Below are 13911 nucleotides of genomic sequence, written 5' to 3'. Positions count from 1 at the left end.
AGGTTCCTGTGTCAAAAGGGCTCCAGATGGGTTTCTCTGGGGCTAGAAAGGTGAGCAGAATAAGTAGTCTCCTTTGTTCTGTCAGGATTGTCTGCACTTCTGAGAGTTATGTTCTCTCCCCAGTGGATCTGGGTACAGAGAACTGTGGGATTAGTTCATTTACACTCACAGTCAAAACCCAAAGGATCCTGTCCCAGAAAACTCCTGGTTTCCAATCTCATGAGGGCTGAAGGAGCGCATGTCCAAGGAGACATTTTGGACATAACGTTGCTCTCAGGTTTGTCGCTGCTTTTGGAGAGTGGCCTTCAACACTGTGCACAGGCAAAGAATGGAAGGATTTTGTCCCTGATGTCTCCTAGGATCCTTGGTCTGAGTGTCTCAGGTGGCTTCCCCTGAGCCCAGGGTTGTGAGCAGAAGTGATTGTCCCCCCTGAGCTTTCAGAATTGTCTCCACTTCTTGGAGTACAGCTCAGTTCCTCATGGGAACTGGGTAAAGATTGATATAACACTGTAACACCGGGTCAGCTCTGAGAGAGAGGGAAACCAGCATGATCCAGTCTAAGTCTGCTCCTAGGTTCTTGTGTCCAGAAGGCTCCAGACTGGTACTTTTTCCAGAAAGAATGTGAGCAGAAGAGATGATCTCCCCTGTCTTCTCAGGACTGTCCACACTTCTGAGTGTCATGGTCTCTCCCTAGGGGATCTCAGTACAGAGAGCTGTGGGACCAGTTCATTTCTGCGCACAGGGAGAAACCAGATAGATCCTGTCCCAGACAGCTCCTGGTTCCTTATGTCCTGAGGGCTCCAGGAGGGTCTCACAGAGCAGAAGTGGTGGTCTTACCTCTCCTCTCAGGTGTGTCAGAGCATTTGGAAACTGGCTTTCAGCTCCTTGTATAGTCAAAGACCAGAAGGATCCTGTCCCTGATTGCTCGTAGGATCCCTTAGTTTGAAGTCTCCAGGTGGGTTCCTCTTGGGCTAGACATGTGAGCAGAAGTGGTGTTCTCCCCTGAGCTCCCAAATTAAGTCTCACTCCTGTGAGTCCACCTCCATTCCTCATGAGATCTGGGTATAGAAGGATGTAAAGACATACCAGTTCTGAGAGCAAATGGAAACCAAAACGATCCTGTTCCAGTCAGGATCCTGGGTTCCTGTTTCCAGAAGGCTCTAGATTGGTACATCTTGGGCAAGGAATGTGAGCAGAAATGTTGGACGCCCCTGAGCTCTCAGGATTGAACACACTTCTGAGACAAAAGCTTTCTCCTCAACGGATCTATGTACAGAAATCTGTGGAACAGGGTCAGCTCTGGGAACAGGCAGAAATTAGAATGATCCTGTCCCAGATGGCTCCTAGTTTCCTATGCTGTGAGACATCCAGGCGGGTCCCTCGGTGTAGAAACGGTGGTCTTACCTCTTCTTTCAGGTCTGTCAGGTATCCTGGAGAAGGGCTTTCAGCTCTGAGCGCAGTCTGAGAGCTGATGGATCTTGTATCTGACAGCTCCTGTGTCCAGAAGGCTCCAGACTGATTCCTCTTGGGGGTAGGGATGTGTGCAGAAGGGGTGGTCTCCCTTGAGCTCTAAGGATTGTCCACACTTCTGTGAGTCCAAATCTCTCCTTGACTGGAAATGCATACAGAAATTTGTAGGACTGGGTCAGCTCAGGAAGCAGGCAGAAATTGTAAGGATCTTATCCCATTCTGTTCCCAGGTTCCTGTGTCCAGAGGGTTCCAGATTTATTGAACATGGCCCCGAAAATGTGAGCCAAGAGGAGGACTCCCCTGTTCTCTCAGGATTTTCTGCACTACTGAGAGTCTCACTCTCTCCTGAGGGGATCTGTGTATGGAGAACTGTTGGACTGGATGAGATCCAGGTACAGGCAGAAATGAGAAGTATACTGTCCCAGACTGCTCCTCCTTTCCTATGACCCGCGTGCTCCAGGAGGATATTTCAGAGCAGAGATTGTGTTCTCACCTCTGCTCTCAGGTGTGTCAGGGCTCTTGGATACTTGGTTCCAGCTTCATGAACTGTCTAAGACCAGAAGGATCCTGTCCTTGACTCCACCTACATTGCTGTGTCCAGAGGGCCCCAGGCAGGATCCACGTGTGCCAGCAAGGTGAGCAGAAGAGGTGGTGTCCCCTGTCCTATCAAGACTGTCTAATCTTCTCCCAGTCATACTGTCTCCCCAGGGGCTCTGGGTACTGAGAGCTGTGGAAACAGGTTAATTCTGAGCAGAGTTAGAAACCAGAAGGACCCTGTCCGCGATGGCTCATTGTTTCTTCTGTTGTGAGATCTCACATGGGTCCCTTGGAGGAGAAGTGGTGGTCTTACCTCTGCTTTCAGTTGTGTCAGGCATACTGGAGACTGCCTTTCCACTCCTGTCACATGAGGAGACCTGAGGGATAATGTCCCTGACATCACCTAGGTTCCTGTGTCCACAGCCTCCAAACTGGTACTTCTAGGGGCAGGGATGTGAGCAGTAGTGCTGGTCTCCCTTGAGCTCTCAGGATTGTCCACACTTCTGAGAGTCATGATGTCTTCCCAGGGGATCTGTGCACAGAGAGTTTTGTTCCTGAGACAGCACTGGCAACAGCCAGAAACCAGAAGGATCCTGTCCAAGTCTGCTCTTAGGTTGTTGCTTCCCCAGGGCTCCAGGCAGGTTCCTCTTGTGCCAGCTACGTGAACAGTAGTAGGGTGGTCTCCCCTGAGCTCCCAGGCCAGTTCCAGCTTTTGAGAGTCTCACTCTCTGTCCAAGGGATCTGGGTACAGTGTGCTTTGGTCCTGTGTCAGCACTGTGAACACCTGGAAACCAGAAGATTCCTGTCCAAATCTGTTCTCAGTTTGCTTTGTCCACAGGGCTCTACGCAGGTTCCTCTTGGGCCATGTATGTGAGCAGTAGTGGTGGTCTCCCATGAGCTGTCTGGATTATCTGCACTTCTGAGCGTCCAACTCTATACCACAGGGGATCTGGATAGAGGAAACTGTAGGACAGGGTCAGCTCAGGGAGCAAGCAGCAACTGCGGGGAACCTTTCCCAGTCTGCTCCTTGGTTCCTGTGTCCTGTTGGCTGCAGGCAGATTCAACGTTGTTCAGAAAGCTGAGCCAAGAGGAGGTCTCCCCTGTCTTCTCAGAATTTTTGCACTACTAAGAGTCAGCCTTTCTCCTCAGAGGATATGTATACACAGAACTGTGGGATCAGGTCAAATTCGGCCAGAGGCAGAAACAACAAGTCTACTGTCCCAGACAGCTCCAGGCTTCCTATGTCCTGCAGGCTCCAGGAGGATATCTCAGGCCAGAAATTGTGGTTTAACCTCTGCTGTCATTTGTGTCAGCGCTACTGGATACTGGCTTTCAGTTCCATGCATGGACAAATACCAGAAAGATCTGTCCCTGGCTGCTCCTGGGATCCTGTGTCCAGAGGGCTCCAGGTGGGTTCCACTTGTGTCAGGAAGGTGAACAGAAGAGGTGATCTCCCCTGTACACTCAAAATGGTCCAGACTTCTGCGTGTCACGCTCTCTCCCCAGGGACGGGGGTACAGAGAGCTGTGGGACCAGGTCAGGTCCAGGCACAGGCACAAACTAGAATGGGCCTATCTCAGATGACTCCTCCTCTGCTGTGTCCTGAGGAACCCAGGAGAGTACATTGGAGCTGAAATTGGGGTCTTACCTCTGCTTTCAGGTGTGTCAGGTATATAGGAGACTGGTTTTCAGTTATGATCGCAGGCTGAGACCAGAAAGATCATGTCCTGACAGCTCCTAGCTTCCTGTGTGCAGAAGGCTCCAGACTGGTATTTTTAATATCAGGGAGGTTAGCAGAAATGATTGTCTCCCATGTGCACTTAGGATTGAACACACTTCTGATAGTGCTGCTCTCTTTCCAGAGGATTTTTGTACAGAGAACTGTGGGACTAGGTGAGCTCCAGGCACAGGTAGAAACCAGAAGTATTCTGTGCCAGACGGCCCTAGGTTTCCTATATTCTGAAATGTCCAGGAGAATCCCTCTGAGAGAGATGGCGGTCTTTCCTCTGCTCCCAGATTAAACACCATTCCTGGACGTTGGCTTTAGGCTCTATGCATGAGCAAGACCAGAAGGATCCTGTCCCTCCCTGCTACTAAATTCCTGTGCCCGGAGGGGTCCAGGCAGGTTCGTTTTGGGCCAGGGAAGTGAACAGAAGAAGTGGCCTTCCCTGTCTCTCAGGATGGTTCACACTTCTGAGAGTCACGCTCTCCCCTCAGGAGATGTGCATACAGAGACTGGTGAGACCAAATCAGTTTCAGGCACAGGCAGAAACCAGAAGTATCCTGCTCCAGATGGATCATGGTTTCCTTTGTCCTGAGGGCTCCAGTCAGGTCCCTTGGAGGAGAAGTGGTGCTCTTACCTCTGCTCTGAGGTGTGTCATGGACACTGGAGTCTGGCTTTAGCTTTGAGCTCAGGTGGAGACCGGAATGGTCATGTCCCCGACAGGTACTTGGTCCCTGTGTTAAGAAGTCTCCAGACTGGCATCTCTAAGGGCAGGGATGTGAGCAGAAGTGGGGTCCTCCCCTGTGCTCTCAGGATTGTCTGCACTTCTGAGAGTCCAGCTCTATACCTCACAGCATCTGAGTAAAGAAAGCTGTTGGATGTGGTCAGCTGAGGTAGCAGGATCAAACTGCAAGGATCCTATCCAAGTCTGTTCCTAACTTCCTGTGTTTAGAGCCCTCCAGGCAGCGTGAACTTGGACCAGAAAGGTGAGTCAAGAGGAAGCCTACCTGGTTGTCTCAGGATTGTTTGCTCTTCTAAGAGTCATGTTCTCTCCCCTGGTGATCTTTTGACCCAGGAGTCAATAGAGAAGTGTTGGACCGTGTGAGCTCCAAGCACAGGCAGAAACCAGAAGTATCCTGAACAAGACCGCTCCTGGTTTCCTATGACTTGAGGGATCCAGGTGGGTCCTTCCTATCCGAAATTGTGGTCTTACCTCTGTTCTCTGGTGAGTCAGAGCTCCTGGATAGTGGCTTTCTGCTCCGTGCACAGATAAAGAGCAGAAGGATCCTGTTCGGACTGCTCCTAGGATCATGTGTCCAGAAGGCTCCAGACAGGAACCTCTTGGGGGGCAAGGATATGAGCAGAAGTGTTTGTCTCCACAGTGCTCTCAGGATTAAAAGCATTTCTGACTGTCCAGCTCTCCTCCCCATGAGATCCTGGTGCTGAGAGCTTTGGGCCTGTGTCGCCCTGGCCACAGTTGGGAAACCAGAAGTATCCTCTCCAAGACTGCTCTAAGATTCCTGTGTCCAGAGGGCTCCAGGCAGGTTCTTCGTGGGCCAGGAACGTGCAGTATTGGTTGTCTCCCCAGAGATCTCAGGATTATCTGTACTTCTTACAGTCCACCTCTATATTTCATAGGATCTGGATACAGAAAGCTATAGGACTGGGCCACCTCAGGGTGCAGACAGAACTTGCAAGGGACCTATACCAGTCTACTCCTAAGTTCCTGTGTCAGGAAGGATCCAGATGGGTTCATCTTGGGCCAGGAATGAGAGACAAGAGGAGGCCTCCCCTCTTCTTTCAGGATTTTCTGCACTTCTGAGAGTGCACTATTTCCACAGGTGATCTGTGTATAGAAAATTATGGGACCAAATCAGTTCTGGGCTCAGTCACAAACCAGAGTTATCCTGTCCCAGCCGACTCCTGGTTTCCTAAGTTCTGAGGGCTCCATGAGCATTTGTCAGAGCAGAAGTGTTGTTCTTAGCACTGCTCTCAAGTGTGTCAGTGCTCCTGGATACTGGCTTTCAGCCCCATGCAAGAGCAAAGACAAGAAGGATCCCATCCTTGGTTGCTCCTAGGATCCTGTATTTTGATGGCTAGAGGGAGGGTTCTCTTGGGCCAGGAATGTGTGCAGAAGTGGAGGTCTATTCTGTGCTCTCAGGAATGAACACACTTCTGAGAGTCCTTCTCTCTTCCCAAGTGATCCTGGTACCGACATCTGTGGGAGCAGGTCATCTCAGGGCAAAGGCAGATATTAGAATGATCCGGTTCCAGAGGCTCTGATATTCCTGTGTCCAGAGGGGTCCAGGCAGGTTCTTCTTGTGCCAGGAAGGTGAGCAGAAGTTGGGGTCTCTCCTGTGCTCTCAAGATTATCCGCACTTCTGAGAGTCACACTGTCTCATTGGATCTGGGTACAGAGAGCTTTGGGAAAAGGGAGCTCTGGACACAGATGAAAACCAGAATTATCCTGTTACAGATCACTCCTGGTCTCCTATGTCCTCTGGTTTCCAGGAGTGTCCCTCAGAGGAGAAGTCGTTGTCTTACCTCTGCTTTCCCAATATGTCAGTGTTCCTGGAGCCTGACTTTCAGCTCTGACCTTTGGCAAAGAAGCAAGGAATCCTGTCCCTGTCTGCTCCTAGGTTCCTGTGACCAGAAGGCTCCAGGCTGGTCCCTCTTGGGCCAGGAATGTGAGCAGTAGTGGTGGTCTCCTGTGTGCCATCAGGCTTGAACATATTTCCGATTGTCCAGTTCTATTCCTCACTGGACCAGGGTTCAGAAACCTGAAATATCCCATCCCAGTGAGCTCCTGGTTTCCAATATGTGAGGGGTCCAGAAACATCTCCCCAACAGAAATGGTGATCTTACCTTTGCTCTCAGGTGTGATAGCTTTCCCTCATATTGGCTTTCAGCTCCATGCATGGGCAAATGGATCCTGTCCCTGACTGCTCCAAGGTTCCTGTATCTAGAGGGTTTCAGACTGGTTACTCTTGAGCCAGGAAGGTGAACAGAGGAGGTGGTCTCTCCTTATTGGATTTGGATGTACAGAGCAGAGCGAACGGGTCTGTTTCGTGCATATGCAGAAACCAGAAGGATTTCGTATCAGTCTTTTCCTGGTTTCTTTTGTCCTGATGGTTCCAAGAGGGTACCTCGGTAAAGAAATTTTAGTCTTACTCCTGCTATGAGGTGTGGGAGCGCTTTTGCAGACTGACTTTCAGCTCCATACACAAGCAAAGACTAGAGGGATCCTGCCCTTTACTGTTCCTGGAATCTGTGTCCAAAGGGCTCCAGGTGGTTTCCTCTTGGCTTAGGAGAAGGTTAGCAGAAGTAGTGGACTCCGGGAGGTTTCAGGAGTGTCTGCACTTCTGTGTGTCCAGCTCTACTCCTCATGAGATCTGGGTACAATATGGTGTAAGACATCGTCAGCTCTCTGTGCAGATGAAAAGCGGAAGCAACCTGTCCCAGTCTACTCTTAGGTTTCTGTGTTCATAAGACGCTAATGTGGTTCCTCTTGGGCCAGGAATGCGAGCAGAAGTGGTGGTATTCCCTGTGTTCTCAGGATTGAGAACACTTCTGAGAGTTTTCTTTCTCACTGGAGGTCTTTGTACAGAGAGCTTTGGGACTGAGGTAGTACTGCCCCATCTGGAAACAGAAGAATCCTGTCCAAGACTGCTCTGTTTCTTGTGTCCAGAGTGCCCCATGCAGGTTCCTCTTGGGCCAGGTATGGGTGCAGTAGTGTTGATCTCCCCTAAACTCTCACGATGTTTTGGATTTCTGAGAGTCCATATTTATGCCTCATGTTACCCGCATAAAGAAAACTGTATGACTTGGTGAGCTCTGTAGCATAACAAAACTTCCATTATCATTTGCTTTTCTGTTTCTAGGTTCATGTGTCCAGCGAGCCCCAGACTGTGTCCTCATGGGCCGGGAATATGAGTAGAAGTGTTCGTCTCCTCTGTGCTAATAGGACTGTTTGCATTCTGAGAGTCCTGTTTTCTCCAGAGGGGATCTGGGTACAGAGAGCTTTGGGCCTGTGACAGCACTGGGCTCCTCCAGAAACCCAAAGCTTCCTATCCCAGTCTCCTCCTGGGTTCCAATGCCCAGAGTACTCGAAGTTGATTCCTCTTGGGTCAAAAAATTTAGTCTAGAGGTGGTCTCTCCTGTTCTCTTAGAATTATTCACACTTCAGAGAGTCATGCTCTCTCCCTTTGGAATCTGTGTACAGTGAACTGTGGAGCAGGGTAAGCTCCAGGTTCAGGCAGAAACCATAAGTATCCTGTCCCATGTGGTTCCTGGTTTCCTATGTCCTAGTGGTATAAGAGGGTCCATCAGGCAGAAATGGTGTCCTTACATTTGCTCTCAGTTTTTCAATGATTCAGGATACTGGTTTGAAGCTCTGTGCATGGGGAAACACCAGCATCATGCTGTCCTGCCTGCTTCTAGCTTCCTGTGTCCAGAGGGCTCCAGTTGGGTTCCCCATTGGTCAAGAAGTTGAACAGAAGAGTTGGTCTCCCCAGTGTTCTCATGATTTTCCACACTTTTGAAACTCATACTCTCTCTTCTGGGGATCTGGGTATAGAGAGCTGTCGGTTCAGGTCATTTTGAGCACATCTAGAAATAAGAAGTTTCCTGTGCCAGACTGTTCATTGATTTCTATGTCCTGAGGGATCCAGGAGGGTTTCTTGGTGCAGAAATCATGGTCTTAACTCTGGTATCAGGTGTGATCACATTTGAAGGTTGTCTTTCAGCTCCTACGTTCCTTTGTCCAAAAGTGTCTAGGCAGGTTCCTCTAGGGCCAGGAATGTGAGCAGAAGTGGTGGCCTCCCCTGTCCTCTCAGGATTGAATGCACTTCTGAGAGGCCCTCTCTCTCCCCTTGTGATCTGGTACAGAGAACTGTGGGCCCGTGTCAGTACTGGGCTCAGGTGGAAACCAGAAGGATCCTGTCCCAGTCTGCTGTTAGGTTCCTGTGTCCAGATGCCTCCTGGCAGGTTCCTCATAGGCCAGCTCTGTGATCAGTCAGGTTCATCTCCCCTGAGATCTCAGGAATATCCGCTCTTCTGAGAGTCCATCAACATACCTCCTGGTATATGGATACAGAAGAAACCTGTACAATCTGATCAGCTCCATGTGCAGAAGGAAACATCAATGATGCTATCACAGTCTTCTCCTACATTCTTGTGTCCGGAAGGATGCAGGAGGTTTCCTCTTGGGCCATGACCCTAAACAGAAATGGTGGAATCCCTTTTCTCTCAGGAGTGTCTGCACTTCTGAGAGTCATGCTCTCTCCCCAGAAGATCTGTGTAGAGAGAGCTGTGGGACCGCTAAGCTCCAGGCTCAGGCAGAATGCAAAAGGATCCTGTTCCAGTCGGCTCCTTGTTTCCTATGTCTTGAGGGGTACAGGAAGCTCCATCAGGCAGAAATGGTGGCCTTACATCTGCTTTCAGTTTTGTCAGTGCTCCAGGATACTGGCTTTCAGCTCCTTAGACGGGCAAAGACCAGAATGATCCTGTCCCTGACTGCTCCTAGTTTCCTGTGTCCAGAGGGCTCCAGTCAGGTTCATTTTGGGCAAAGAAGTTGAAAAGAAGAGGGGGTTACCAGGATACCCCACACTTTATTCTGAGTCCAGAGCACTCCAGGCAGGTTCCTCTTGCACTCCTAATTGAACACAAGTGTCGTTCTCCTCTCTATCCCGGGATAGTCAGCACTTCTGTGAGTCCAGCTCTATTCCTCAAGAGATCTCTGTACAGAAGGGTGTAAGACCAGGTCAGTTCTGAAAGTCACACTCCCTTCTCAGGGGATCGGGGTATAGACAGCCATCGGTCCTGGTCATTTCCAGGCACATGCAGAAACCACACAGATCCTATCCTAGTCAGTTTTTTGTTTCCTAGGTCCAGAGTGGTCCATTAAGGTTTGTCGGTAAAGAAATTGTGGTCTTACTTCTGTGTAAGGTGTGAGCACTTTTGGAGTCTGGATCCATCTCCTACATTCTTATGTCCAGGGGTGCAGGCATGGTCCATTCTCCTACATTCTTACTGCCCAGAAGGGTCCTAGGTTCCTCTAGGGCCAGGAATGTGAGGAGAATTGGTGGTCTCCCCTGTGCTCTCAGGAATGAAAGCACTTTTCAAAGTCATGCTCTGTCACCATGGGATCTGGTTAGAAAGAACTCTGGGATCAGGTCACCTCTAGACCCAAGCAGACAACTGGAGTATCCTGTCCCCGATGGCTCCTATGTCCTGAGAAATCCAGGAGGATCCCACTGAGCAGAACTGGTGATCTTGATTCTCCTCTCAAGTATGTCAGAGATTTTGGAGATTGACTTTCAGCTGTGCACAAAGAACAGAGCGATCCTGTCCCTGACTGTTCCTAGGATCCTGTATTTTAAGGGCTCCTTGCAGGTTACTCTTGGGCTCCTAATGTGAACAGAGGTTACCTGGATAGTCAGAACTTCTGTGAGTGCAGTCTATTCCTCATGGGATCTCAGTACAGAAGGGTGTAAGAACAGGTCAGCACTGAGAGCAAATGGAAACTAGAATGATCCTGTTCCAGTCAGAACCTGGGTTCCTGCGTCCAGAAGGCCCTAGAATGGTACCTCATGGGCCAGGAATGTGAGCAGAAGTTGTGAAATCCCTTGTACTCTCAGGATTGAACTCACTTCTGAGAGTCCTGCTCTCTTCCCAAGGGATCTTAGTACAGAAATCCGTAGGACAGGGTCAACACTGGCACAGGCAGAAATTAGAATAATCCTGTCTCAGATGGCTCCTACTTTTCTATGTTGTGAGATCTCCAGGCAGGTCCCTCGGTGTAGAATTGGTGGTCTTACCTCTTCTTTCAGGTGTGTCAGGTATACTGAGAAGGGCTTTGAGCTCCAAGAGCTGGATGAGACCTGATGGATCTTGTATCTGACAGCTCCTAGGTTCCTGTGTCCAGAAGGCTCCAGACTGGTACCTCTTGGTGCAGGGATGTGTGCAGAATTGGTGGTCTCCCCTGAGCTCTAAGGATTGTCTGGTTTTCTGAGAGTCCAGGTCTATACCTCAGCGGATCTGCATACAGAAATCTCTAGGACTGGGTCAACTCAGGGAGCACGCAGATATTGTAAGGGACCTATCCCATTCTTTTCCTAGCTTCCTTTGTTCAAATGCACCCGGTTGGTTGACCATTGCCCAGAAATGTGATCCAAGAGGAGGCCTCACTGTTGTCTCAGAATTTTTTTGCACTACTGAGAGTCTCACTCTCTCCAGAGGGGTCTGGGTATGAAGAACTGTTAAACTAGGTCACATCTGGGCACAGGCAGAAATGAGAAGTACACTGTCCCAGACAGCTCCTGCTTTCCTATATCCCAAGGGATCCAGAAGGGCATAATGGAGCAGAAATTGTGGTCTTACCTCTGCTTTCAGGTGTGTCAGGTATATAGGAGACTGGTTTTTAGTTATGATCACAGGCTGAGACCAGAAAGATCATGTCCTGACAGCTCCTAGCTTCCTGTGTGCAGAAGGCTCCAGACTGGTTATCTTTTATATCAGGGATGTTAGCAGAAATGATGGTCTCCCATGTGCACATAGGATTGAACACACTTCTGACAGTCCTGCTCTCTTTCCATGGGATTTTTGTACAGAGAACTGTGGGACTAGGTGAGCTCCAGGCAAAGGTAGAAACCAGAAGTATTCTGTGCCAGACGGCCCTTGGTTTCCTATATTCTGAAATGTCCAGGAGAATCCCTCTGACAGAGATGGCAGTCTTTCCTCTGCTCCCAGATTTCACACGATTCCTGGACTTTGGCTTTAGGCTCTATGCATGAGCAAGACCAGAAGGATCCTGTCCCTCCCTGCTACTAAATTCCTGTGCCCGGAGGGATCCAGGCAGGTTCGTTTTGGGCCAGGAAAGTGAACGGAAGAAGTGGTCTTCTCTGTCTCTCAGGATTGTTCACACTTCTGTGAGTCACGCTCCCCTCTCAGGGTATGTGACTCTTTCCAAACAGGATCTGAGTACAGAGATTTTTGGGCCTGTGTCAGCACTGCACAGAGCTGGAAACCAGAAGGATGCTGTCCAGATCTGCTCTTAGGACCGTGTTTTAGAGGGATCCAGGTGGGTTCCTCTTGGCCCAGGTATGTGACCAAAAGTGGTGATCTCCCTGTCACATCAGGATTGTCAACACTTCTAAGAGTCACAGTCTCTTTACCATTTACCTGGATACAGAGAGCTGGGAGACCAGTTCAGATCCAGGAACAGGCAGAAACAAGAAGGATGCTGTCCCAGATGGCTCCTGGTTTACTATGTCCTGAGGGCTGCATGAGTGTATCTCTGAGCAGAAATTTTGGTCATAACTCTACTCTCAGGTGTATCAGCCCTCTTGGAGACTGGCTTCAACTCTGTGTACAGTCAGAGACTGGAGGATCGTCTTTCAGACTGTCTTTGGATCCTGTATACAGAGCACTTTGGGCCTGTAACAGCACTGGGCTCATTTGGAAACTAAAATGTTGCTATCCCAGTCTGCTCCTAGGTTCCAGTGTCCAGAGTGCTCGAGGTGGGTTCCTCTTGGGCCAGGAAATTGAGCACAGAAGAGATTTCTCCTGCGCTATCCTGATTGTGTGCACTTCTGAGAGTCATGCTCTCTCCCCTGGGGATCTGTGTACACAGAGCTATGGAGCCAGGTAAGCTCCAGCTGCAGGCAGAAACCAGAAATATCCGTTCCCAAATGGCGCCTGGTTTCCTATGTCCTAGGGCTCCAGTAGTTTCCATCAGGCAGAAATGGTGGCCTTACCTTTGCTCTAAGTATTCTCAGCACTCCTGGACACTGGATTTCAGCTCTATGCATGGACAAAGACCAGAATGATTCTGTCCCTGACTGCTCCTAGTTTCCTGTTTCCTGAAGGTCTGTCAACAGGTTCGTCTTGGACCAGGATGTTGAACAGAAGAGGGTGACACCTCTGCCTTCTCATGATGGCCCACACTTCTGAGAGTCACACTCTCTCTTCAGGGGACCTGGGTATAGAGATCCATCGGTCCAGGTCATTTCTAGGCACCTGCAGACACCAGAAGGATCCTGTTCCAGACTGTGTTTTGTTACCTATTTCCTGAGGGGTCTCGGAGGGTTCCTCAGTAAAGAAATTGTGATCTTACCTCTGTTATCAGGTGGGAACGCTTTTGGAGACTGGCTTTCAGCTCCTAGGGTCCTTTGTCCAAAAGGGTCCAGGCCGGTTCCTCTAGGGCCAGGAATGTGAGCAGGTGTTCTCCCCTGTGCACTCAGGAATGAATGCACTTCTGACTGTCCTTCCGTCTCCCCAGGGTATCTAGGAACAGATAGCTTTGTGCCTGTGTCAGCACTGGGCACAGCTGGAAACCAGAGGATCCTGTCCAAGTCTGCTCTTAGGTTCCTGTGTCAAAAGGGCTCCAGATGGGTTCCTCTGGGTTCAGAAAGGTGAGCAGAATACGTAGTCTCCCTTTTTCTGTCAGGATTGTCTGCATTTCTGAGAGTTATGTTCTCTCCCCAGGGGACCTGGGTACAGAGAACTGTGGGACCAGTTCATTTCTGCGCACAGGTAGAAACCAGATAGATCCTGTCCCAGACAGCTCCTGGTTGCTTATGTCCTGAGGGCTCCAGGAGGGTCTCACAGAGCAGAAGTGGTGGTCTTACCTCTCCTCTCAGGTGTGTCAGAGCATTTGGAGACTGGCTTTCAGCTCCTTGCATAGTCAAAGACCAGAAGGATCCTGTCCCTGATTGCTTGTAGGATGCCTTAGTTTGAAGTCTCCAGGTGGGTTCCTCTTCGGCTAGTCATGTGAGCAGAAGTAGTGTTCTCTCCTGAGCTCCCAAATTAATTCTCACTCCTGTGAGTCCACCTGCATTCCTCATGAGATCTGGGTATAGAAGGGTGTAAAGACATACCAGCTCTGAGAGCAAATGGAAACCAAAATGATCCTGTTCCAGTCAGGATCCTGGGTTCCTGTTTCCAGAAGGCTCTAGATTGGTACCTCTTGAGTAAGGAATGTGAGCAGAGGTGTTGGACTCTCCTGAGATCTCAGGATTGAGCACACTTCTGAGACAAAAGCTTTCTCCTCAAGGGATCTAGGTACAGAAATCTGTGGGACAGGGTCAGCTCCGAGAACAGGCAGAAATTAGAATGGTCCTGTCCCAGATGGCTCCTAGTTTCATATGCTGTGAGACATCCAGGTGGGTCCCTCGGTGTAG

At 49.8% G+C, this 13911-nt stretch overlaps 1 long non-coding RNA gene across 6 annotated transcripts in view; it reads left to right on the top strand.

The window, feature by feature from the left end:
- Positions 1-13911, top strand: part of LOC120099204 (uncharacterized) — a 50612-nt gene that overhangs the window by 19303 nt on the left and 17398 nt on the right. For 5 of the 6 annotated variants that reach the window (XR_010061371.1, XR_010061366.1, XR_010061367.1 and 2 more), the window contains exon 2: positions 1700-13911. This exon is cut by the window's right edge. This is a non-coding gene — a long non-coding RNA (uncharacterized LOC120099204). The remainder of the gene's footprint in view (positions 1-1699) is intronic. The other variant, XR_010061370.1, reaches the window with a different exon arrangement.

This window comes from Rattus norvegicus, chromosome X, assembly GCF_036323735.1.
Source record: "Rattus norvegicus strain BN/NHsdMcwi chromosome X, GRCr8, whole genome shotgun sequence".
NCBI classification, from domain to species: domain Eukaryota; kingdom Metazoa; phylum Chordata; class Mammalia; order Rodentia; family Muridae; genus Rattus; species Rattus norvegicus.
The sequence above is the reverse complement of the archived record's forward strand: the minus strand, read 5'-3'. Positions and strand labels throughout refer to the sequence as shown.